Source organism: Vulpes vulpes, chromosome 13 (genome assembly GCF_048418805.1).
Source record: "Vulpes vulpes isolate BD-2025 chromosome 13, VulVul3, whole genome shotgun sequence".
Classification (NCBI taxonomy): Eukaryota; Metazoa; Chordata; class Mammalia; order Carnivora; family Canidae; genus Vulpes; species Vulpes vulpes.
In genome coordinates this window covers 153525809-153553433 of record NC_132792.1, presented here as the reverse complement: position 1 = coordinate 153553433, position 27625 = coordinate 153525809, and the positions used below count along the sequence as shown (strand labels likewise).

The 27625-nt window shown below is 43.5% G+C and overlaps 1 long non-coding RNA gene across 1 annotated transcript; it reads right to left on the bottom strand.

The window, feature by feature from the left end:
* Positions 1-8031: 8031 nt before the first annotated feature.
* LOC112907158 (uncharacterized) lies at positions 8032-25631 on the bottom strand. Its single transcript, XR_003232725.2, has 6 exons — positions 25511-25631; positions 23750-23793; positions 22798-22988; positions 17546-17695; positions 16124-16377; positions 8032-9791 (listed from the first exon to the last, which is right to left on the bottom strand). It is a non-coding gene; the product is annotated as an uncharacterized lncRNA (long non-coding RNA).
* Positions 25632-27625: the final 1994 nt, after the last annotated feature.

The window sequence follows — 27625 nt, the reverse complement described above, 5'->3', positions numbered from 1 at the left end:
CTATTCTGGACTATCCATTCTTCCATATAAATTTTAGAATCAGTTTGGGCAGAGAAACTACTTGGCTAACTTTGTGCATATGAAAATGTCGTCTCTTTCTTTACACTTCTTATAACATTTATTTCTTTTTCTTACTACACAGGCCAGAACAAGTAGTACCTATTCAGTGGAAGCAGTGATACAAGACATCTTTGCTCTGGTCTTGATTTAAAAAAAAAAAAAATTTACTTATTTATTTGAGAGAGAGAGACAGTGAGATAGCAGGAATGGGGAAAGGGCAGAGGAGAGGGAGAAGCAGACTCCCCACTTAGCAGGGACCCCAACACAGTTCGATCTCAGGATCTTTAGATCATGACCAGAGCTGAAATTAGGAATCAGACACTTCAAATCAGAGAGGGGGAGGGGCAAGATGGCAGAAGAGTAGGGTCTCCAAGTCACCTGTCCTCAACAAATTACCTAGAAAACATTCAAATCATCCTGAAAATCTACGAATAGGAATCAGACACTTCATCAACTCAACCACTTATGTGCCCTTATTCTCTTAATATATTTAAAACATAGCCTATATTTATAGTTGTAAATGACTTTTAAATCTTAATATTAATTACTTTTTCTCTTTAAACAAATCAAACTGGCAAAAAAGTAATCAGTTTTAAGATTTTCAAAAAGATCAACTTTTGGCTTCATTCTTATGTACATTCTATTGTTTTTTGGAATTTCTAAGACACTTGGTTCTCTACTTTCTAATCTTTCTTCTTTTCTTTTTTTAAAAGATTTTATTTTTATTTATTCATGAAAGGCACAGAGAGAGGTAGTGACATAGGCAAAGGGAGAAACAGGCTCCTTGGGAGAAGCCCATCATCAGACTCGATCCTAGCACCAGGGATCATGAACTGAGCCAAAGGTAGATGCTCAACCACTGAACCGTTCAGGTGCCCCTCTTTCTTATTATCTAATATAAACATTTAAGCTTGCAAAATTCCCACTAATATCACCTTTGTTCATTGCACATATCTGGTACGTACTATTTTATTATCCTTTAAATTTACATATTTTCCAATTTCTAACTTCATTTATTTTTTAAAATTAATTTATTTACTTTAAAGAGACAGTACATGTGCATGTGAATGGGGGAGAGGCAGAGGGAGAGGGAGAGAGAGAATCCCAAGCAGACTCCCCTGAGGCAGGGCTCAATCTCATAACCCCGAGATCATGACCTGAGTATAAACCAAGAGTTGGACCCTCAACCAACTGAGCCATCCAGGTGCTCCTAACTTCATTTGTTTTTTGACCCATGGATTTTTTAGATGTTTCAAAATCTTCAAACGTATATATTTTTTAAATGTTATTTTAAAGAAATGTGTGATTCCATTTTGGTTGGAAAAGATAGTGTCTATGTCTATGATATGATAGCTTTCCCACTTATGGAGACTTGCTTAATTGGCTTAATAATACAAACTTAATTTACATAAGTGCTCCATGTGTGCTTGAACACAGTGTGTGTTTGCCAACTGTTGAATTCAGAGTTCTATATATAGCCACTGGAATAAATGTGTTAATTACATCATTCAAATATTCTGTTTCTAGCTAAATTTTTGCTTGTTTGATCTATCATTTTTGGAGGGAATTGCATTAAAATTTTCCACTAAATAGGTGCATTTTGCTTTTTTCTTTTTGTAGTTCTATCAATTTTTGCTTTAAATACTGGAACTATTTTAGTAAATAAGGAAAAGGATAGAATTGTTATTTTTCTATGCTGAATGAAAACTTAACCAATATTTAACGATATTCTTAATCTTTAGTAATTTTTTATATTAAAGTGTGTTTTGCTTGATATTAATGTAGCTATACGAGCGTTCTTTCTATTAATATTTGCCTGAAATATCTTTCCTCATCCTCTTAGTTTTGACATTTCTGGGTCTTTCCTTTAAGATGTGTCTTTGGTAAAAGTATAAAGCTGGATTTTCTAAAATCCATTTTAATAATCTCTGTCCTCTGATGTTTTTAGTCCATTTACATTTGTTGTGATTACTTATCCATTTGAATTTATTTCTACCATCTTATTACATGTTTTCTATTTGTCTTATTTTTTCTATTCTTTTTTCTTTTTATTGTCATTCTTTTAGATTGGTCATTTTTCTTAATTCAACTTTTTTCCCTTACACTAATTGGAAAGTTTTACCTTCCATTTCAATTATCTTAGACATTAACTTTAAACTTTTAGCAAGTATATTAATTTTTACAAAGTCTACCAATAAGGATTTCCCCTTTTGTCATACATGTTATTATATACCACTGATTTAATTTTCTCTTCATACATTTATTTACTTACTCAGCAAATATCTATTGAATGCTTGCTCTTTCCCAACATTGTACTAGTAGAATAGGATACATCAGTAAGTGAAATTTTCCAAAATATATATAGCAAGAAAAGTCTTCAAAAATAAAAATTCTTACCCACCACCCTTATGATGGCAGGCCTACAGTTAAGAGTTTTGGGGAAACATTTTTTTTGTTTGTTTGTTTCTCCTCTCCCTTTCTCTACAAGACTCAAAGTTCAGGCAGAAATAGGAAAATCCTTTGTGATTTATCCTTGTATATAAGCTGATAGAAGTTGAAAGAGTGATCAAAAGTGTAAGAGTATATGCAAAAACTGCATATTCACACATTTATAAATATAATCACATACATACTTACGTATGTATACATAAACACATAAATTTTATCAAAATAGTTTAAAGATTCCTGTTATTTCATTGTTTCTTGCCAAACATTAAAGTAGAAAAGAAAAAAGAAAAGCATATCTTCTCTTTTGTTTTCCCTCTTCAGATCAGCCACTTTCTTCTCCTTTACCTAATTCTTTTGGGATTTACCTCCCTACTTCTTTTTTTTTTTCTTAACCCCCCTACTTCTAAATAACATGTTTACATGACTACTTCCAGATTTTTCATTTTAGTCATTACATGTAAACCCCCTAGGTTGGCAGATAAGCCTGAGTTGTCTGTCACTTCACCTCCATCATCTCATTCACTCCCCTTGTCCCCACAAGGTTAATTCCAGGAAAGACAACAAGTGGTTTATTTTGCATAGTTCTATCCTAATATAGGCTTATATGATTTATATTCTGCCATTAGCTATTTTATAACTATACAAACTCTATTTATAGGTGAATCAAGCAACTTTAATTTTTTTTTTCCTTTCCTGAACTAGTTTTGTTTATCTTCTCTGGAAATAACTAGAGTCCTGAGTTTTTATTTGTATAGGTTCCTGTGCATTTATCATCAACTCAACCCTAAACTCTTCACCATTATTGAACTCTTCTCTCTCAGGTACACCAAACCATTCTTTCAATTGTATCTTCTTAAAGAAAGTTGCTTAGAGCCCTCAATGAGCCCCAGGTGGGACAGGCAGCCATCTATGTCTGAAGCACCATCTCATCCTAGGCTATCCCCCTCACGCTCATCCCAGGAAGTCTCTCTGTTTCTTTCCTGAGCTTGATTCCCTGTTTCCTGTGTCCCACCTTACCCTTTCTGAGCTTCCTCCCTTATTAGTGACAACTGCATCCTTTACCAGCATTCTGCAAACCCATGCACTGGATGGAGGCAAACCTTTTCAGACTTCATATGTTTGAAATTGTCTTTAATCTTATACTTAGTTTAGCTAGGAAAACAATTATAGGTTATAAATTGATTTCTTTTATGATTTTCAAGGCATTACTCATTGTCATTTGGGTCCCAGTCTTGCTATTCCAATTTCTGATCTTTGGATGTGATATGTTCTCTTTCTGGAAAGTTATGGGATATTTTCTTTTGTTTCTTAATGTTTGGAGAAGTGTCTTGGTATGATGTGTGATGTGCCTTGGTGTGGATTATGTTCCTCTGTAATGTTGGGTGATCAATACATCCTTTTCCTCTGGAACCACGTATCTGCCCATTTGAGGAAAATATCTTGAATTATGTTGCTGTTTGGATTTTGGACTTTCCGAACCAGTTCTCTGGTTATATTTTCAATAATATTTTTTATCATGTGTGTTTATTCTATTCTGGGTGATTCTCAACTCTTTTATTACATTTTAAATTTCTGCTAGAATATTTTTCATTTCCAGAGTGCTTTTGAATTTGCTTTTGCATATTGTTTCTTTTCTCTTTTTTTTTTTATTTCTGTTTGTGGCTTTCTATTTCTATTTTATGGAAATAATATCTTCTCTTATCTCTCTGAGGATATTTGTAATTGTAGCTTTTATTCCCCTAAATATTCTTTCTTCCTGTATGGTCTCCATTTCCTCCAAGTGGTTTTCTTTTTCCTATTTATTTAGTTTCTTATTTTGGTCTATGTCTTTCATGATAGAGGCTTTCTTTGCTATTTGATGGCCCTTGAATTTCTGCTCATCTTTATGAATGGGATGCTAGCAAGCTTATTGGAAGCACTGAGAATGGGATTTGGCTTCCCAGCTGTGGGGTCCACAGAGGGGGTGTTCTGGTTGGGATGTATCTTTAGTGGAACGCTGGCATTAGTAGCTTTAGACCCTTTCTCTTGTGCTTGCCAGAGGTCCCAGGAGGTTTCCTCTTGTCTTCCCTAGAGTGTTTAGTCCTAGGTGGCAGTAACCTGGGAATAAGTGGGAGAAGTGGCTGGGGAATCCCAGCTTTCAGTTCGTGCCCTTATTATCAGAATGGTGCACCTGTCTGAAACAAGGGCTGGTATCTAACATTCTAGACCCTTTGTGTTTTATATCTATTGGCCACTCATCATCTTGCTGCATTTTGGAGGAAGGAGTCACCTATAGTACGGTGGGGTGGGACAAATGGGGTCAGGGTGGAAATTTGGGGACCAAATGCTCTTCAACCAAACTGACTTCAGCTACTCATTTCATTTTTACCCTTGAATTTGTCCCCACCCCCTAGAGATTCCTCATGCCAACTGTGAATTTTGGAGGAAGTTTGCAGTCAAAATCCTTTTGTTTCTTGGCTTTCTTTACTGTAGATCTAGGATTAAGTTATCTTCTGAGTCAGTTACTATTCTTCCATAGGTTTTTAAGCTTCTAATATTTTACCGTTACTGATTCTTTCCTGCACTCTGTTGTGGTTTGTTCATTAAAAAATCTCTTTGCTCTAATTTTAGTGAGGCTTCAGAAAAGATGTCAGCAAATGATGTGTTCATTCTCCATATGTATCCAGAAGTAGAGTGCATTTTTTTTTCTCATCCTCCCTTGGCCAAGCAAGTAGCTTTTATGGTTCCACCAATAGTGTTCTCTAGAGGTCTTGGTTCCAGATTCCACACTGAATAGGCTTTTTATCTTCTCTTCTTTATGGTCATTTTAAATAAAGCCTCCATTTGATCAATTGCAAAAACCCCTCTAAGCACCTTGGCATGAGGACAGACTTATGACTGTTTTCCTATTTCTATAGGGATTTCTCTTTCTATCTTGTGAGCTCATATTTGCATTTAAATAGATGTCAAGGGGTGCCATGGTGGCTCAGTTGGTTAAGCGGCTGCCTTTGGCTGAGGTCATGATCCTGGGGTTCTGGGAGCCCCGCATCAAGGTCCCTGCTCTGCGGGGATCCTGTTTCTTCCTCTCTTTCTGCCTGCAGCTTCCCCGGCTTGTGCTCCCTCTCTCTGTGTCAAATGAATAAAATCTTTTAAAAAAAGGATGTCAATTATATATATATATTTTTTACAACAGGAAATCTCAGGGTATCTGGTCCACCCTATGATTAAAGATGGAAATCTTCTGTAGATTTCTAGTCTCTCAAGACTGGCAATGGTTACTCAAGCAGATAATGTCATATTCATTCATTCATTTAGCAAACATTACATGACCTCATATCCTGTGCTCAGAGCTGTGCTTGAAGCTACGTGTGGATATGTCCCTGTTGTACCTGTGCCCAAGAGGACTGGAGAGCTGAACAGAACAAAGCAGTTGTGCACAACATCCCTAACTGAGGCAGCCCAAGAGGATCTGCCAAACCAGAAGGTTGGAAAGGACCACCCAGTAACATACAAAAGAGGGCAGTCTAACAAAGCGATGGTAACTGTTAAAGAAGACTTGGTAACATGGCAGGACATCGATCATTGATCATTGGCCATTGGAAAGAAACATTTAAACTTGACACAAAAAGAAATGAGAATATTTCCTCAACCAGAAGCTGTAATGACTAGCTTTTCACCAAAAAATGCTGAGAGCTTTGTGCTGACCACTGGGACAGGGAGGGACAGAGATGATTAGAGGTAGAGAAAGCAGCTGGGAACAACCATAACAGTCCATGGATTAACTATGGCCTCCACACTCAATTTTGTTTGTCTTTTTTGAGGAAAGAAGAGTTTATGAAGATCTCAAAAATTTCAAATGTATTTTTTTTTAATTTTGATGAAGGATTCCAACTTTATTTCAACATCACAGGACTACTTTGAAGTTCTGTTATGGAACATTATCTAGAGTCATATGTTTGCCAAATATCTCTAAGTGACATAAAAATATTAAATTCTTTGTAGTTTAAAAGGCCTTTCTAGATATGAAAACTTTAAAACAGACTTATTCATAACACTATCTTTTTTTAAAGATTTTATTTATTTATTCATGAGAGACACAGAGAGAGAGGCAGAGACATGGGCAGAGGGAGAAGCTCCCTTCACCGGGAGCCTGATGTGGGACTTGATCCCAGGATCCTGGGATCACAACCTGAGCCAAAGGCAGACACTCAACCACTGAGCCCATCCACATGTCCTTCATAACACCATCTAATTGTGTTTTTCACTCTGTGACCTCAGGCATCCTGTGTTATACAAATCCAATACATTCCTGAAAATATTTTGGATATTGAAATTCCAAATAGCCTGAATCTATATTTTCTTATTTTAAGTGAGAAGAATGAAAACACATTTCTTAAAAACCTAATCAGTTTTCCCATATATCACTAACCCACTCTTAGGAATCCACATAGTTACCCATGGAGGATTTCTGAAAGATATAATGGATTTAAAACAACAGTTGCATTAATGAACTCATTAGTGAGTGTGGACAAATGGTCTGTGTGACCACGTTGTTCAGTAGCAAATACTGTCTTCTTGCTTAGGATTTTATATTCCTTTTCTTCTCTCAAAATGCTTTTTGTTCTCCTCTCATTTTCGTGATTGGGTTTTCTAGACCTCCTTGGTTCATATACTTTTGTCACAGGCTTTTCCACTTTGTTAGAAGGTATTTTCACTTACCAATGTCAGGAAGATGATGGTGATAACACACACAAGTTTAAATAACACGATTGACAAGGCAAACGAGAGAAGCCATCTTAAAGGGGAAACAGCTAAGATACCGCAGGGCACCGATGTCCTCTTGCCCAGACTTGTGTTCGAATGATGAGTTTTTACTGGCCCCAGCATGCAGATATTTTATAGCAGGATTTCAATTAGGATAATGCATGTGGGGTAGAAGTGGTTCCAAGTCATTACAAAGAATACTTGGAGAGTGTGATTCAGGTAGTAAATTCAATGTCTGTATTGTGTTCTGTGTACGCACTGTCTTTTCTTTGAAAAAAGAAAAAAAGAAGAAGAAGAAAGAAAGAAAAAAGAAAGAAACTGAAAAAGGTTTTTATCATTTACAAAATAAATTCAAAACACAAAAATAAAAAAAATAAAACCAATTATATTTATATAATTCCTTACGGTTTGCACCCTGTCTTCTGATTAGACAACAAATCTTTTTGTGGAAATGATCTCATTTTACAATTCAATCCAACAAATGATGCTGGCCGCCTACGTGGTGGCAGGCACCAGGCCAGGCAAAGAGCTGCTTATGACACAGACCGAGTACCTCGGCTGAATCTGTAAGCTTGTTCCAGAAAGTGTTTGTTTCCTCCTAGTTTCTATGTCTGGATTCCGTGTATCTGCCACTAGGTAAATGGGTTATTTCTCCATAGCACTCCACCTCCCCAAACAAACAAAACCTTTTCCCAACCATGACCAAAGCAGCAGACAATCTGATCATTCAGACTCATTCATTCACTCAAAATGTGATTATTAAAATAAGAACATGAATTATTAGGTCACGAGTAACCACAATCATTGCATATGATTCCTGTTTATTTTGGAGAAAAATCCAAAGGAACAAAACGCATATGGGCAAATTAACTATCCTTTCCCTATTAAACTTCAGTTTTGAGCCCTAATCTGTTCTTCTTCCCTTACTCCACTTTCCTTATTTTGCAAAAACAACATTTTACTTTCTTAGACAGTTTCCAGTGTCAAAAAGTCTTAGCTCTTCAAAGGGACCCAAAAGTCCAGTTTCCCCTTTTCTCTGCTTCAGGGTTTCTGATGCTTCTGGAGTCAAAAGCCTATAAGCTATTTCCTTCACTTACTAGAGAAATGCATTCTCTTTCACTCCTTGATACTCTGAATAGACTCTGACGTATGTTAACTGGCTGGCTAGACTTCCAGCGGAAATCTGGCTTTAAGCTTCCAGAACTGACCTTCCTTCCTCTTTTTTTTTCTTTTCTTTTCACAGTCAGAAGAGGAAAAATCAGGAAGACAATGGCAAGCAGTGACAAACACTTATATACCCAATAGGACAAAAAGTTCTCCCAGTGATCAGGGCAGCTGTCACTGACACAGACTGACCTCCTCCCCTCCCCTCTCTACCCTTTGAAGGCACCTAAGTACAGTAGTTATTGAGGAGGCAGTTTTCACAGACACCCCCAGGTCAGCACTGTCTGAGAGCAACACACTGTAAGCCACATAATGTAATTTAAGACTTTCCTGTAGCCATATTTAAAAAGTAAAAATAAACAGGTCAATTAACTTTACTAATGTACATTATATAGCACAATACACTCAAGAGTATCTTTCAACATATAATCACTATAAAATATAAGAATGTGACATTTTAGATTCTTTTCTTCATGTTAAGTGTACTTCACATGTATAGAGCAGCAAATTTGGATGGTTTGGTTTTTATGGGGAATAGTTGCAGTGTATGATTTTATACATTTTATAGTTGGAAAAGTATATTCACATAACTGAGGTGCTCCAATGCACTTAAAAGTTTCTCATAACTGAAAATCATTCTCCTCCAGTATTCACATGCACATTGATAAAACTGGCTCATCTTTTAAAAAAAATAACTGCTTTGACTTTAAAGCAAAAGACAACATTTTCAAATCAATGTCTGCCTAAGTAAATTCATTACCTCTTGTGTTAACTCAGTATTAATGTTGAACTCAAAATGGTATTGACAGATTGAAAGGCAGCTTTTTGTCAGTCTCGGCTTCTTCATATTTTTCTTGTAGTTTTTGCAGCCAGTTTACATAACGCTTTCAATTACAATGAAAATCTTCGGCACATTGACTAATGAAAGGAAACTATGAAAATCATTATTGTTGATTCTATTATGAAAAGTTTCAGCTTCAATTTAAAATCTTGCATCTGTTCAGGTAGGTCACTGATAAGCTTTTCCTTTCTTTGGAGCTCCAAATTTAGTTCATTTATATGCGGTGTGATATCGGTGTGAAAATATAGATCATGTTGCCATGTTTTATCTGATCATTGGATATTTGGTAAATATTTCTTTATTTTCAAGGGTGAAAATTGGAATTGGAGTTAACAGTACATTAATGTTTGTAAAACTTTTTCACCGCTCAACCAAAGAGTATTGGCAAAGAAGTCATGAGACCATTAAATTCGCTGTCTTCTACTTCTTTCAACAGTTCTGTTTACTTGTAATGATTCATTGCATTTGCATGTATGCACTGAATGATTTTAACAACTGTATCCAGGACAGATTTCATGGAGTCTGTTTCAGAAAACTGGGCATAAATATTTGTAAGATGTATCATATAGTGAAACAAAGAAATAAAGGAAACATCAGTTCCTTTTTAAAAATTCCAATAAATCTGTGATTTGAGCTAACATAGCTGGAAAATTGTTTATGGTGTTAGAAACTAACTTTTTAAAATCTAGCCAAAATTCTTCTCTGACAGATATAAAATAAAATACATCTATGCCATTAGTTTGATATTTTAGGCTATGAATGGACAATATTTCTTTATAAATTAAGAAGTCCTTAGAGACAAAACATACTCCAAGTACTTGTTGGGCAATGTCTTTTATATCTTGTGACTCATTAAAGATTAAACAAAACAAAACAAAAACTTGCAGTTTTTCAAGTTTTGATATTGTTAAAAAGGTCTTGTATTTTATTTTATTTTTATAAAGACTTTATTTATTCATGAGAGACACAGAGAGAGAGAGAGACAGGCAAAAGGAGAAGGAGGTTCCATGTAGGGAGCCTGATGTGGGACTCAATCCTGGGACCCCAGGATCACATGCTGAGCCAAAGGCAGATGCTCAACCACTGAGACACCCAGGTGTTCCTAAAAAAGGTCTTGTATTTTATAAGCAATTGTTTGGTGGCTTAACTGAAGTTCTTTTTGAGAAACAGCTTTTTTTTTTTTTTAGTATTTTCCTCATGATTTTCTAATAAAATATCTGTAACTGAAATACTTTCTTTTTCATCTCCATCTAAAAATGAATGCATATGTGTGTATGTACGTGAGAATCAGAGCAATTTTATACCTGGCCAAACTGACAAGGTATATGAGATCCTATTTAAAAGTCTTAAAATTTTGTGACAACATAGATTGACCTGGAAGACATCATGCTAAGTGAAATGAATGCATCAGTCACAGAAAGGCAAATGCTGCATGATTCCACTTATATGAGGTATTAAACCAGTTAAGAAAGCAAAAAACTTAAGAAGCAGAAAGTAGGAAGTTGGTTGTTGGTGGGTGGGGAGAGAAGAAAATGAGGAATTGTTCAATGGGTATAAATGTAATTATAACAGATAAGTAAGTTCTAGAGGTCTGTTGTACAACATTGTGCCTATACTTAACAATATAGTACTGTGCACTTAAATTGTTAGGAGAGTAGATCCCATGTTAAGTGTTTTTAACACATACACACACAGAGCAAAGGGATATGGGAAAACTTTTGGAGGTGATAATATGTTTATTACATTGGTTGTAGTGATGATATCACGGGTGTCTACATACATCCAACCTCATCAAATTGCATACATTAAGTATGCGCTGTTTTTAAAATTTCAATTATGCCTCAGTGAAGCTGCAAAAAAGAAAAAAAGATTTGAGGAATCTAAACAAGTCAAACCTATAAAAACAAAACAAAACAGAGAAGTAAAATGGTGGTTGGCAGGAGATGGGGGTTGGGGAGATAGACTGATGGTGTTTAAGAGTATGAGCTTATGACAAATGGTGAATAAGTCATAGTGTGATAAATATTGCCTCAATGGCAATCCTATTACAACACATAAAATTATCAAAGAAACATACTACATACCTCAAATTTATAAATTGTAACATGTCGAATTCATCAAATAGAAACAAAATTAGAAACTTTGAAGATTTGGGCAGCCTTGGTGGCTCAGCAGTACAGCGTCTGCCTTCTGCCCAGGGCGTGATCCTGGAGTCCCGGGATCGAGTCTCACATTGGGCTCCCTGCATGGAGCCTGCTTCTCTCTCTGCCTGTGTCTCTGCCTCTCTCTCTGTGTCTCCCATGAATAAATAAAGAAAATCTTAAAAAAAAAAAACTTTAAAGATTTATTTATAGAGTGTGAGCAAGGGGAGGGGCAGAAGGAGAGGGAGAGAGAAAATCTCAAGCAGATTCCACCAAAGCACAGAGCCCGATGTGGGCTTGATCCCATGACCCTGAGACCATGACCTAAGCCAAAATCAAGAGTTGGACACTTAACCAACTGAGCCACCCAGGGCCCCCAAAATTAAAAACCTCAGAGAAAGAAAATAGATTATCTATAAGGGGAAATTTTTTTTCTTAGATATTTGATTCTACTTTGAAGAATAATTTCAACAATCTTCTGAATATTGTGAGGAAATTTATCAAATGCCTTATGTGTTTGGTAAAAATGTCTCTTACTATTGCGCACTTTATTATCTTTTTTAAAAATCTTATACAAAAATCAACTTTTTCATTTTGCACCACTTGAGCAAATTCTGATTGCCATTCATTGTGACATTTACTTACATATCTTTTCCATGACAGTACTAGCTCCAGGACCTCTAAGCAATTTAGCATCAGTAGTATGCCTTCATTTTGAATTGCGGTACAATTAAAACAATATATGCCATTTAATTTACTAATTATGATTTATGGGTATCACTGTGACTTGCACTGTCTGCCTAAAATATTCAAATAAACACATCAGAACATTACACTGGTGTTTAGAAAAAAATAATTTGAATTGAATCAATAGGTGGCCATCAACTGGATTAGTGGAATGCTTACAAGTAATACTAGAAACAGCACACATGCTCAACACATACACCATCACGCAAGAGAAATCTTAAGTGAAGTATGGTCCTATCAAAATGATCAAATTGTGTTATTAGAAGAGTATTTTACACTACTTCAGTTTTTTAAATGTAAATTATTACCATGAGTGCTCAGTGGCTACAGGTTGCTAGTGGTCACTGTACTGGACAGTGCAGTCTCAGATTATGTAGCAGCTAGCCCTTGCAGACTCCTAGCTGAATCTAAAATCCCTCAACCAAGGGATTTTGATTCCATTCACTTAAAACCACACATGAACAGATATTTTAAAAATACAATTACAGTGTACTTTATGTGGCTCCTCTAAATAAAGATATAATGAAATAATATAAATTAAGAACAAAAAAAAACCCCACTCAACTTTCAGAAACCTAGCTTTCACAAGTTCTGCATTTTTTATTACATATTATATTAAATAGGCTATCCCATGTAAACCGTTTAACACAATAAAACATAATAAGCGACACACTTGTTTGTTTTTGTTTTTAAGATGTGGGGGGCGGGGACCAAGGTGATGTTCAAGAACTGAGGCTGGGCTTGTAAGGTAGCAGAAGTCCTTGTCAACATCCCCCACCCCAACCTGTGACCCCATCCCTGACTGCCAGGGTTGTGAGGCTTGCTCAGCACAGGAGCTCATCATCCCAGGCTGGTGTCTTGCTAGGGCCCTTCCTCTCTGACCACATATGCTGAGAAGGCTGGCCATTGAGTGGAGGATCCTACCCAAGGGTGAGCTTGGGGGAAACAGCAGAACAAGCTTTCATGCAGCTATTGTTTTGGAAGCAAAAAAGAGAGGTATTTTTCCCTCTACCCTGATCCTTGTGTATTTGAGTGACCTGCAGAAGGAAGGGGGCTGCTCTGAGTTAGTAAGCCTTGAGCCCCTCTTCCCTAATCATAGCTGCTTCTGTCCTAGCCAGCTGTGCCTGTTAAAGATCTTCATTTGTTCCAGATCGCTGGAGTTTGAGGCAGGTACTATTTACAGGAAGTACAATGAAGGACTCTTCAGTCTTTAGCACTGAGGGAAGATACCCCATCTGCCTTCAAACATGTAAACCTATTGTTCAAATTCTGGATACTGGACTTGCAATTATTATCAGGAATATTGCTATCATAAATGAGTAAAAGGGAGTTATAAGAGTAAAAGCTGGTATTTATTGAAAGCTTGCCATATCATAACTGTCTCATTCATCCTCAAAGCAACATTTGTTGGGAGTGTTTTTACCTGTCATTTTGAGATGATGAACCTGAGAATGAGATGATAAATACTGGCCCAAGAACATATAGCTGAGGGAGGGTGAAGCTAGGATTCCAACCTAGACAGTCTGACTTTAGAATCTGATATATTTGCATGTGTATATCTAGTATGTGTCTATATAAAAATATGTATGGGGGCACCTGGGTGGCTCAGTCGGTTAAGTGTCTGCCTTTGGCTCAGGTTGTGATCCCAGGGTCCAGGGATCAAGCCCCACCTCTGGCTTCTGGCTCAGTGGAGAGCCTCCTTCTCCCCTCTCTCTGCCTGCTACTCCCCTTGCTTGTGTTCTCTCTTTCTGTCAAATAAATAATAAATAAAGTCTTAAGAATATATATGATATATGAGATGTGTATCTATATATGAGACCTGCCTATATATCCATGTATAGATGTAGCTCTATCTGCATAGTATATATAAAGAGAGATATAATACACGTCTGTATAAAACATATCTAGTATTTTTTACTTATTGCTTCTATTTAATCCTACCTGATCAGAAATCTTAAATACCACCCAGTGATTTACTTAACATTTGCTCATAATACTTACCTCGTATTTTTGCTGTTTTTGCCTTTATTGAAATGACTGAACTATTTATTTTTTTTTTTCATTTAAGGTTGGAAACTCTCTTTCAGAAGGGACTCAAGAAAGCATAGTGCAAGACACGGTAATTAACAGTCAAGTCCTGCAGAGTACAGTCAAAGGATGCAAGGAGAGTGGCCAATCAGGCACTTGCATTGAACCGATTGGCCCATAAGGGCAATGAGCCGGCTCTCAGCTTTCTGGCAGTGACCAACACACCAAACACCCTTAGATTACATAGTTTTTCTGATAAGAAGAATAAAACTCAGCTATAGACAGCTCAAGAAGGAATTAATGTCTGGATCTTTAAATAAAGGGAATTAGGCAACACCATGGAAAATACCTAACCCTGCTTTTATGTCACAGAAGAGCCATTCAGGCAGTTGGTTCTCATATTGTTCTTAAATAAGAGCAGCTGCCTTTACATCCCAGCTGGCTACTTGTTAAAGCATCTCCACAGGCTGAAAAAATGTGATGCCGTGCTTCCTTCAAGGCCTAAAATCACATGAGTAGATTCTGGAGAATCTCTGATGGGTGGTTTATATGCTTGGACCCTCTCCAATCCCCGATGCCTCAATGATGTCTGGGCACATGCTAAGTACCTATAAATAATGACCACAGCCTCTAAACAACATAGATTTTTCCAAACCGTTTATTAGAATGAGAGCTGGGAAAGTAACCCATCCTTCTGTGTTGTAATCTTAAAAGCTGGACCTGGAATCCTTCTGAGACAGGCTGCCCATTGGTGGACAGGCGTGAGCCACACAGGATGGAGCGAGGGGACAGCCTGGAATCATACTTGGATAATGTTCTGGCACTGTTCTAAATAGCTCTATGAAAGAGCTATCATTATCATCTAGGTTCTTCAAATGAGGGCATAGAAAGCTCCGAAAAATCAAAGGTCACATATAAGCATCCTTGAGTACAGAGACCCTGATCTTAAGAGAGCGAACTACTAATTGGGCAGACTTAGGAAACCTGGTCCATATTACTTGGGGAACTAAGACTTCCGCTTGACAACTGGTTTAGGCTGTGATCACCTGTCTATACCCCCTCAAAGTAAACTTCTCTACCATTCTCTACTTTTTTGCTAAAGAAGTCATCTATTGGGCACCACAGATGAGTAATAGTGTGAAAAAGCAGCTTAAATAGCAGAATGATTCAATTTAACCAGTTGGAGAAGATTGTATAAAACTGCTCTTTTTAAATTTTGATGAATGCGCTCTTATTTCTATGATTTAATTATGGTGTAACTTATATTAATTAATGTTCCTTCTGGCAATAGCTAAAGTACAAATTCAATTGTTGCTTAAGACCTTCCCTAATCAAAGACAATAAAACAATGCCACCGGTTCAAAGGAGAAAGGCTAGCCTTCCTGTTTCCTAAGGCAGAGGGACATGCCCCTAATTTTTCCTAGTATTATGAAGATTAATAAAGGAGCAGTGCTAGGTCATTGCCCCATTTAGTGCCATTTAAAATTGGTACTGTTTCTGCCTTGAGAATCTAACTAGTCAAATGGTGCTGTGTTTCCCAGAGGTGCTAGAGAAGTGGAGGCTAGCCTCAAGTCTGTGTTACGTATTAAATGACGTTGAGTGGCCCGAGTGGCCTTGATGATTTCCCAATGCAGAGGAAAACATTCTTTAATAGAGCTTTGTTCTTACAAAGCACTTTTTCATGGTAATAGTAGGAATAGGAAAGTGGGTAGAGATGGGAGGTCACGTTAATGGGTTGAGGGATTGCAGAGATCTGAGGGGCAATGGGAGAATAAGAAAAGATTTTAAGTGTTAGTAGCTCCCATAAATGGTGCCACCACCAGTGGAAGTAGGAAAGTTAAGAACCAGGTAGGTTTAGAGGGTCTTGAAGGAACTGAAACCATGGGTAGAAATCTATTTAAAAACAGACAGTAGGGGGCAGTAAGTTTCTAAAAAACCAACAGTCGCTTACCTGCCTTGTTTGGAACCTAGGCCGTCACTGTTTCCCATTAAAATTGACATCCTGTCAAGGGTCCATACTGGTCTAACGAAGGTCTGAAAGAGGCCAACGGCCGATAGGAGCTGGTATTGCCATCTTACAACCTGATGCAATTTGTAGAACCAATGCCAGATCATCCATCTATTCTTCTATCTGTTCAAATTCATTCCTCTATTCAACCAGCATGCGTTCCTCTGAGCCAGGCACTGTGGGCACTGTTCTAGGCACTGGGGATAAAAGGTTAATAATAGCCTAAGGAGCTTAATCTTATCTTAAGACATGATAAGGAAACAGGTAATAACATCAGAGTGAGTAGGCGATGCCAGGGAGGGCGGAAGGGGCATTATGTGAGCTCAGAGGAGAAGCATCTAACTCAGCCCTGGTGAGTCAGGCTGAAAGGAAGGGGGGCCGAGAGCCAGGAGAGGTGGCGAGGTAGGAGACTTCCAGGCGGAGCTGCAAGCAGGTCAACATGGTTGGTGCAGAAAGGGGTATTCATGAGTGTGGACTGGATTCAAGAGCTGCAAGGTGCTATCTACTGAAGGACTAGAATGATCTCTCTACCTAAAGTGGGAAGGATGGAGCAGGCTTGAGGTAGAGCCTCAAGGAGTGTGGCTTGTTGTATTCCGGTCATCTGGGGATGAGAGCCAAGGCTTCCCACCTCAGTAAGGAGCATCCTGGGAAGTCGGGATTAGAACTTTGGCCCTAGCACCATTGGGGGCACCCGGCTCTGATGCACCCTACCTTCTGCTGCCACTATAGTGGTGCTTTTCAAGGAATAGGAAGAAATCGTATTTCCTAAACACTTTCTTCATACCAGGCACGATGTAAGCATCTCATAGTGGCTATGAGATACAGATTATTTTTATCTCCAGTTTACATAAAAGGGAACTGAAGCTCAAAATTTTGAGCAGCTTTCCCCAGATGGCACAGGTAGTAAGGACCCAAGGGAGGATCTGAACCCAGGCAAATTGTGTCCGGGGCCCACACTTGTGACTGTAGGGAATATAAAAAGGGCAGGTGGCATTCATTTCTCTAATTTGGATGTTACCATATCATAGGAGAAGAGTCTGAAAGATAGAACCACACTTTTTTTGTGTGTGTGGGAAAAAATGTATATAACATAAAGGATGCCATTTTAATCATTTCTAAGTGTACAATTCAGTAGCATTAATCACATTCACACTGTTGTATAACCATCACACCATCTGTTTCCAAAAACATTTCCATCATTCCAAATAGAAACCCAGTACCCAGTAAGCAATAACGTCTCCCCCCAGCCCATGGTGAGCTCTACTTTCTGTTTCTATGACATTTCCTCTTTTACATATTTCATATACATGGAATCAGACAATATGTGTTCTTTTTGTCTTTGGTTTATTTGCTTGTTTCACCTACCACAACGTCTACAGGGTTCGTCTGTGTTGTAGCATGTGGCACAACTGCATTCCTCTCTACGGCGGGATAATATTCCATTGTATCGCACGCCACGTTTTGTTTATCCATTTATCTGTTGACAGAGACTGGGTTGTGTCCATCTTTCAGCTACTGCAAACAACAACAACAAAAACGCTATAATGACATCAGTGTACAAGTGACTGTGTAAGTCCCCAATTTCAGTTCTCTTAAGTATGTACCTAAGAGTGGAATTACTGGGTTGTCTGATGAGTCTATGTTTGGCTTGTTGAGGAACTGCTGCCAAATTATCTTCCACAGCAACTGCATCATTTTATATTCCCAGCAATAAGGCTACCCTACAAGGGTAGACCCATAAGACTTTAAAGGGGGAAAGGATCCTGAGTGTATTTAGTTAGCCCCTTTACAACTAGGGCGACATTAGTAGTTTAAAAATTAGTCCCCATTTTTAATTGTTGACCATATGTCAACCATTTTATATATAAGATTCCACTGAGTCCAAAATCCTACAGTTTTTACAGGTTAAGAAACGGATGCTCAGAGAGGCCGATCTAAATGTTCAGTGTCTCACCAAGGAAAAACAGTAGAGTTCAAGCCTGTGCCTCTTCCCGAGTAGATCACCCATGATCCTAAACATGGATCTTCTCTGGGGTATGAGGTTACTGCCTGGGCTTGGGTCTCAGTTTCGTCCCGTTCTAGAATGATCACAAAATGACTGTGCTAGTGAAAGCTTTTAATTACTTCTGTAGATTCATCTGAGATTTACCTTGTGTGTGTGTGTGTGTGTGTGTGTGTGTGTGTGTGTTCATATTACCTGGGTTCATGTTTTTAAAATGCAGCTTCCTTGTCGAGAAACAATGGAACAGGCAGGAAACAAAACACTTTGTTGTTATTGTTGAGTAAATATAGCATTGGTGCTGGTTCTTCCTTTTCGGAATCTTCTCCCAAGTATTTCTCTGTGTAGCTATTTAATCTGATCCATAATAAACATTGTGCTAATTTGGATGCTGTTAGAAGTTGGAGAACTCGTCAGATTGTTACATCTGTCTTTTTGTCCTTCATGGGTGTGCTTATCACCCGTCTCTTGCCTGATTTTCTTTGTTATAGATTGAATTTCCATATGCTGCCACAGGGCCTGTAGCCTTCCTTTCCAACCATCTCTTTACCGCCCGAGACTGTTCCCACACCACTGTGAAGCACAGGCGTGTTCTCTCTTTAGCCAATGATAACATTTCCCCAAAAGAAATTTCCTTCTGCTTCTCCTCTGCCTTGGAGGTGTTTGATTTCATTCATTTGTTCTGTCTAATGTCCTCATTACGCAATGTCCTCGCTGCAGGGTGGCAGGCTTCCTTTTTTTTGTCTTTAGCTTTCTAAACGATTTGGTTGGCCATTCTGGAGGTCATATTACTTCTTTTCTCATCTAGGATTTTAAACCCTGGGGTTGGTGATACTGAGAATTCGTCTCGCGCGCTTCCCAGTCTGCTTTTTTTTACTTAAAGACTGAAAGCACACTCAAGAGGAGAAAGAGTCCTTGCAACTGCTCCCCAACGCTTTCTCCAAGGGCCTCTTCTTATTAATTTTCTCCTCTCTCTTAGGTTCCTCGATATTCTAGCTGGGACTTTCACCTCTGCTGGGTCACCTGGCTGTCCCAGGTACCTGCCGGTAGTTCTGGCTTCAAAAACATAGTTGCTCATATTATATACAGCTTTATACTTCATAAAGCACATTGGCATACATCATATGACTTGAGTCTAACTTCAGTGCAGCAAATAAGCCTTATAAACGCTATTTATAGATGCGAAACTGAGGTATAAGGAGGCTAACCAACTTCCCCAAAGCCACACAAACTAAGTGGCAGAAGCAGGTACAGACTTTACATTTTTCTTATATTTTATTTTATTAGCACTTAGGCACAAATTCTCTCTGGTTCCTAGTAATCAGATAGTAAATTGGCCAAAAAAAAAAAGAAGAAAGAAAAAAAAAAGAAAGAAAAAGATGAAGAAGGTAATGTGAAACGAAAAGGAAATAAGGTGGGAAGCATGAAAGATTAAGTCCTAAATCTGAACCATATATTCTTCATTGATCTGTATTTGTTTCCTCTTGTTGCATTCAGATTCCCTACAAAATTAGCAGTTTAAAAAAACTCCCGCTTAGTATCTCACAAGTCACGGTTCGATATGGAGAGGCTGGGTTCTCGCTCAGAGGATCCCAAGGCTAAAATCAAGGTGCTAACTCGCCTGCATTCTCATCTGGAGGCTCTGGGGAAGAATCCATTTCCAAGCCCATTCTTGTTGTCAGTTCCTTGTGGTTGTAGGACTGATCGCTTTTTCGTTTCTGGTAGTCCCCAGAGCTGCTTCTCCTAGAAGCCGCCAAATTTCTTGATAAGTGGCCTCCTCCCTCTTCAAGTCATCAGTGGTGCCTTGAATACTTCTGCTTGAGATCCCTGACTTCCCCTTCGGTCAGCAGCTAGAGGACACTCTTTTTTTAAGGGGCTTTTAGGATTAGGTCCTACCCACCTAGTTATTCTTCTTATTTTAAGGCCAGCTGTGCCTTCTAATGTAACCTAATGATGGGAGTAAAGTCCATCCTCTCCACAGTTTGGAGGATTTTGCAGGATGTATAGGGGGCAGGTGGTGGTGGTGCTGAAACACATTTTGGAGTCTTGTCCTCTGGAAAAAATATTGTTTTACACACACACACACACACACACACACACCCGTTCCTCCTTGCCATCTTAACACCGCAGTGTCTGGTATTCCCACTGGGAGCCTTCAGGGATCCCTAAAATGTCTCCAATACCCACTGTTGATTTTCTCTTTGAGTGTGGCCTCAGGCAGCCACACTGGACTTCTGAGTGCTCTCAGCTGTCTAGTAGACCTTTCTTGACTCCAGTCCCAAGAATTCCTAAATATCTTTATCACTCCCCTAAAGGTCCTTTGGCTCCCCAATCCTGCAAATCCCATCCTTATTCCTGACCTCTCTCTTAGTGCCTGGGGTGTTTTTTTTTCAGCATCATTCACTTCCTGGTGACAGTAGCCTCTGACTCTTTCCTCAGAGCCCTGGCTGGTATCAGGTCTGGGTCCTCTCCCACTTCCCATGTAGCATAAAATGATGAATGACACCTGGGCTCAGCTCTCGAAGCTACTTGGCTTCCTCCCCATTTCCTGCTCAGATTAGCATCAATTAAGCTGTCTTCTTCCCAATATCCCACTATCCGCTTGGCACCTTCCAGCCATTTCTCATTTCTGATCTGATGAGCACAATGAATTCCAAGCTCATTTGCTGAGCTGGGTGACAGACATCCCAGCACTCAGTCAATACCACGGTCTGGAGATTCAGACTATGATTCTCTCAAAGTAACCCTATAGCCTACCTGCCCCGGGGAAGGGGTCCTTTAGGATGACAGCTTTAAGATGTCACCATGTTATGTGCTCAACATTTTCTCAGGTGCCTTACTGTCTATAAGGAATACGGCAACCCTGCAAGGGAAGTAGTATTAGACACATTTTACCAATGAAGACACCGAAGCTGAGAAAGTTCAAACAATTTGCCTGAGGACATAGAACTAATAAGTGACAGAAACACCTCACTTGGCGCCTCTTCCATCCCTGTGATTGCTTGCTCTTACGGAAAGAATAACACACCTACTATCAGAATGCCATAAACACAGCGCAAGGGCGTCGTGCTCTCACACTCCGGCTCCTCGTTGCTTGTACCCCATATGCTTTTTAAAGGCTTTGATTTAGGAAACATTCTGCTGCGGTCGTTCGCTGTCACTTCTGCCTCCAGTGCCATCAGCAGGGCTGCTGCTCGCACATCCTGGCACAAGGCCAGGCCGCGAAGGCTTTCATAAGGACTCCAACGACAAAACAACTCTGAAAACAGTTGTATCAAGTGCCATATGGAAAAATCACGTGTGGTGTGTGCATTTGGGGCAGCAGCAGCAGTGCCTCCACTTCCTGTGGCTATGCACCTGCGGGGGCGGGGGTGGTGGATACTCTCTGAGTCTGACTGTGTGTCTGGGGCAGAGCTAGGCCCCGGGCAAACATTCCCACTGGACCCCCCACCACCACCCTCACTCTTGAGTGTGTAACAGATCAACAGCAGAGAGGGTTGCGGTTGCAGTGGATTCCTTTGCTCTGACCCTGGTTGGCTCAGTGCTGCCGTTTTATTGCTCCCCACGAAGGCTGCGCTGGCAAGCCAGCCTCACGACCTGCCAACAGCATTGTGTGCCTGTCAGGGAACCTTCCCAGCCCACAGCCTCGGCCTCGGGCTGAGTGGGGCTGATCATGTTCTGCACCCACTCTCCTTGCTATGGACGAGGAGACACAGAGGGGGACCCCCCCCTCCGCAGACTGACCGGTGAGCCACCCATGAGGACACCCGGCATGAGAATGTCTTCCCTCTTGGGAGCCGCAGTGCTTGACCAGGCCAACCAGGTTCTCACTCTCGAAAACTGGAACTGGAAGCCTAGTGAGTGAGTGAGCAGCCAGTTTCGCTGAAAGCAAGGACGGACGCAAGAAGGGGCCCAGGGCAGGAGCAAGAGAGCCACACGAGGGGTGCGGCGGGCATCCTGAGACAGGTGCGGGATGCTAGGGGCTCCGGTGCCTGGAGTGGTCAGAGCCCCCCGAGTGTCCTCCTGGTAACCCCTCTGATGCCCAACCAGACTTTCATTTCTGCTAGTGTGCTCCAGCCTGAGAGGAGGGTGCGGCTGCAAAAGAGAAGGGAGCTTGCAGGCAGCTAGATAAGAAAAGCAATCCATCTCCTGTAGCAGGAAAATCCCAAGGCGGGCCTCTCCCCCACCTCTCCGGGGCCACTGACTTGGCGGTTTAACAACATCCTGAAGATCCTGAGAGTTCCCCGACTTTCTTCTCTGTCACCCCCCAAATCCTGCCGGCTCTTCTAGTCCAATCCCTTTCATTGTCTTTTCAGAGAGACTATAGTGCTCCCGGTGATGACATCTGGAGACTGAAAGGAAAAGGCCTGTTTCTCTGTTTCTCGAGGCCCTTTCAAAGAGAGAGGGACATTTTCCATCGATTTCCCCAGCAAGCTTCCCTGCTATGCCACCAGTTCGATCCTACTTGGTACCCATGCCCACCCTCCATATCACTGGGGCCAGCTGGGAGGAGTGACCCTGCATCCCTGTCCTCCCTCCTCCTCCTCCTGCCCCCGTCTCCCTCCTCCCACCACAGGCTGGCTCAGCACTTCCACCGGGTGGTCAAAGTGAGCCTTACCTGTCAGCGGGGGAGGAGGAAAGAGCAGGGTCTGCTCCGTTTACTTGCTCATAGGCAAGGATGCCCTTCCATTGCAGAACCTTCCATTGCAGGACACGACCTGGCTGCATCTGTTTCTTTCAACTCAAAAAGAATCCGTGAACATCCAGATCATCCTGAGCAAGTTGGAGGGCTGGGCCTCAGCAGGGACACTGTGTTTGAGGTGCGAGTAGGTATGTGAATGCAATGCTATGGGAGGTCCTCAGAGTCTCCATTACTTTCCAATATTGTACGTGGCCCCAAAGGTTTACACACACACACACACACACACACACACACACACACACACACAGAGGATCTGAGGGATGGACCTATCACACTACTGCTATCCACTGGACCAGTTCATTTCTTGCCCTCTCGGCCCTCCTGCCTCGCGTGGCAGTCAGCCCGCTTCTAGCCTACACCGAGGCTCTTCTAGATGAGTGGTTCTCAGAACTTGGTGTCCCACAGGATTGGTGGGAGTGTGCCTTAAAACAAAACTGCTAGGCTCTGCTTCCAGAGTGTCTGATTCAGGAGGCCTGGGGTGGAGCAGAGGATGCGCATTTCTTGTAAGTTCCCCGGGGTGAGGTTCTTGCTGCCCCTCAGGCTGGGGCAGGACTTTGAGAACCACTGCCCCAGGGCAAGGAAGAGAAGCCTCCAGGAAGGCCACTCACAGAATTTGCTCTGCAATAAAGAGAACCTGCTTCCTTTTCACTTACTATCCCCACCTCCCATGCAGCAGTGACTAGAGGGCCTGATTCTCCCAGAAATAGAGGCCACCCCTCTTCAGGAATGTTGGAAGGGGCGGAAGCCAGGCCTACAGCTGTAGGATGGAGGGGGGACAGAGGGGGGAGGGAGGGAGAGAAGGGACTTAGCCTCTGGCTGACCGAGTCTAATGGGGACCAATGGGCCTTCCCCAGCCGTGTTTTCTCACCTGTAACAGGAATAGGTAGGAGCTCTGTGTGCTTCCCAGGCTTGCTGTTAGGATAGAGAGGAGAGGTGCGTTGAAAGTGCCCAGGTAAAACCCTTACGGCCTGCAGTCTTATTAGCAAGGGGCCTGAATCGGGGCTGCGCACAGGACCCTTTGGGGCTCAGCTCGGGTGAGTTTCACGGCTCCCTGGGCTGTCCGCCTCCCAACCAGGTGCGCCCCGCGACCTCCGCCCTGCGCCCGGGGGGCGGCACCCGGCAGCACGCGTGGGGCGAGCGGATCGCCTCGGCGAGGATGGGGCCGCGTTTCCCTCCCTCCCGCCGCTGCCGGGACCGGAGCCCCGCCGGGCCGCTCGCCCTCGGGGTGGGGGTGCGGGGCGGAGCTGTCCCGCCGGGGGAGCGGGCGGCGCGGGCGGGGCCGGGCCGGGCTGCCTGGGCCGGGCCTGAACCCTGCGGGCGGCGGGCCAGGCCCTGTCCCGTCGCCTCCCGGCCGCCCCGCGTCACCTCCGCGGGTCCCCCACCCCGGGGTCCTCCCGCCGATCCGCCGCGCGTGCGCCCCCGAGGGCCGGCAGACACGCGTGCCCCGGCCCCCGACACCCGCTGCCCCCCTCGGGCCCCCCGCGGCCCCCACGGCGCCCTCGCGGACCCCTACTGCCCCTCCGCGGACCCCAACGACCCCTCGCGGCCCCCCGCGGCCCCCGCTGCCCCCCTAGGCCCCCCCGCGGACCCCAATGACCCCCCGCGGCCCCCGAGGCCCCCGCTGCTCCCCTAGGCCCCCCCGCGGACCCCTGAGGCCCTCGCTGCCCCCCCAGGTTCCCCGCGGCCCCCGCTGCTCCCCTAGGCCCCCCCGCGGACCCCAATGACCCCCCGCGGCCCTCGCTGCCCCCGTGGCCCCCCATCGGGCCCCCCCGCTGCCCCCCCACCGCGGACCCCAATGACCCCTCGCGGCCCCCTGCGGCCCTCGCTGCCCCCTAGGCCCCCCCGCGGCCCCCTGAGGCCCTCGCTGCCCCCCCCAGGTTCCCTGCAGCCCTCGTTGCCCCCCTAGGCCCCCCCGCAGACCCCAATGACCCCCGCGGCCCCCCTTCGGGCCCCCCGCTGCCCCCCCACGGCGCCCCGACCCCCGCGGCCCCCTCGCGGACCCCCGCTGCCCCCCCCGCGGACCCCAATGACCCCCCGCGGCCCCCCGCGGACCCCACTGCCTCTCTAGGCCCCCCCGCGGACCCCCCCCGCTGCCCCTTCTGCCCCCGCGGCCCCCCCCGCGGACCCCCGCGGACCCCACTGCCCCCCCCCAGGTCCCCCGCGGCCCGCCGGCACCCGACCTCCGCTGCCCCCCTCGGACCCCTCACGGACCCCCCAGGCCCCCCGCGGGCCCCCTGCCGCCCCCCGCGGCCTCCCGCTGCCCCCTCCCGCGGCCCCGCCTCCAGCGCCCGCAGCCGGAGCAGAGGCGCGCGGGAGCCTCCCGCAGAGGCCGAGCCGGCGCCGCCCCGGGGTCGGCCCAGACCCAGGCTCGGGGCGGGGGTCCCGGCACGGCCGCCCTGGGCCGCCAGATGTGCGCAGCTGTGCGGCGCCCGGCGAAGCGGGTCCTGGGTGCGGCCGCGCCTGCAGCTGCCCCCGGCCGCGCGCTGTGAGCTGAGCCGGGCGGGAAAGCTTGGTCTGGGGGCCCGCGCCGGCCACGGAAGGCCCCGGGAAGCGCCCGGGAAGCGGCCTTTGGATAGAAACTGGAGACTTGGGCTGGATGGGGTCTTGGTTCCCTGACCAGCCGGCAGACCTTGAGAATCCTCTTCCCCGGTTTGCTTGAGTGTGGATGATACAGCTCTCCTTTGAGCGCTTCCTCTTGTCCATAGATTATTTTTATCCTCCCAACGACTTGCAGGGTAGGTGTTGCCCACATTCTGCAGAGGCAGCGGGATCCTTGCACAGTGACTTGTGGAGCTTGGACCACGGATAGGGGACCTATGACTCGAAACAGTCTCTAAGTGGACGCAGCGCTGTCTCTGTGGGGAGGGGGCTGGCATCCAAAGGCTTAGATACCATTTTCTTCTGCCTCCGACTTCCGCCAGGCCCTGAGGTCCAGGCCAGAAGCGTGACCATTCCTCCTGCCCACCTTCACAGCAGGGCCTCCTTAGGACAGTTGGGGAGGAGGAGGGGGCTCAGACTGGGGACCCCTGACAATCTCCCTGGAACCAGGGAGTGACTCCTTCTTCCCATCCGATTGACTGCTCTATGTGCTAGAGAAGCAGGATGGGCTTCCCCATTGTGGAGCTTTCCTTCCCCCCACCAGCTGGGCAAAAGGGCTTTTTCTCCCATGTTCAGAGGTTAGAAGGCCAAGGAGGTGCACAGAGTTGCCGCGGATCTCCCAGGGCTCACTCAGTCTCAGGACCCCTGCGAGGCTGCCAGCATCTCTAGAATTCACATGGCGGATAAAATGGGTGAAATGCTGCCAACAGAAGGACTCGGTGTTAGAGAAACTTGGGTGCTACCGTGCAATATATTAATAGTACCACTAGTGGTCTTGCCTGACCCCACAAGGGTTGTGGTAAGGCTCAAAATGGTTAATGGCTACACAAGGGCTTTGGGAAGTGTGGGATGCCTCACAAATGCAAGTGGAATTATTCACACAAGGCAGAGGAAAGGACTGGAATATGAAGATGAATGCTATCATGGAAAAGTGTAGGCCAGCAGGGGAAATAAAAAGGACCATACAAATAGTCAAAACATAAGACTCGGTGCATGCAGGCACTACACAATCTATCCCCGTGTTGCCAATGTTGGAGTAACAGAGAACATATGAAGAGAACATATGAATACATGCATATAGCTGGGTAGCCTCTGACATCCCACTCCCACCGCAGGAGCTCCTTGCCCGGTTGTGTCCTCTCCCCAGTTAATCCCCTTCTTTCTATTAATGTGGGTCTACAGCAGGATTTTCTTTTTTCCTGGGTGGCGTGGTATATTAGTTTTCTACGGCTGCTGTTAACAAATTATGGCAAATTTTGTGGCTTAAATAACACAAATTTATTATCTTACAGCTCTGGAGGTCAGAATTCCAAGATGTGACTCCCTGGCCCAAAAGTCAAGGAATTGACAGGATTGTGTTCCTACTGGAGGCTCTAGGGGAGAATGTTTCTTCCTTTTTCTACCTGTTAGAGGACACCTGCATTCCTCTGTTTATGGACTCTTCCTCGTCTTCAAAGCCATCAATATTCAGCTGAATCTTTCTCAAATTGCAACCTCTGCTTCCATTGACATATCACTTCTGACCCTGACCCTCTTACCTCCCACTTATAAGACCGTCTTCTGATTACATCGGGCCCATGTGGATAATCCAGGATAATCTCCCGAAGATCCTTAACATAATCACATCTGTAAAGTCTCTCTTGCCATGTAAGGTAACATTCACAGGTTTCAGGGACTAGGACCTGGACAACCTTGGGGGAAGGGCACTTAAATCTAGAGCTTCAATCTTTTTTTTTTTAAAGTCTATTTTAAAAAGAGAAATATAGGGGTTCATGGGTGGTTCAGTTGATTGAGCACCTGCCTTTGGCTCAGGTCATGATCCCAGGGTCCTGGCAGGGAGCCCTGCGTCTCAGCAGGGAGCCTGCCTCTCCTTCTCCCTCTGTCCCTCTCCCTGCTCGTTCTCTCTCTCTCTCCCCCTCATAAATAAATAAAATCTTTAAAAAAATAAAAATGAAAAGAGAAATATGAAATGCCCAACTGTCCCCTTTTCTTCCCTTATGAAGTTACATAGCAACCATTTGTATAAATGTAACAAATGCTGACAAAATATGTCCCAGTTCCTCTCTATATCCATTAAAGGTCAGGTTCCCTGCTATGAGGAAAGAGGACACAATAGGTAGCAGCAAACAGACTCCACAGAAAAGGA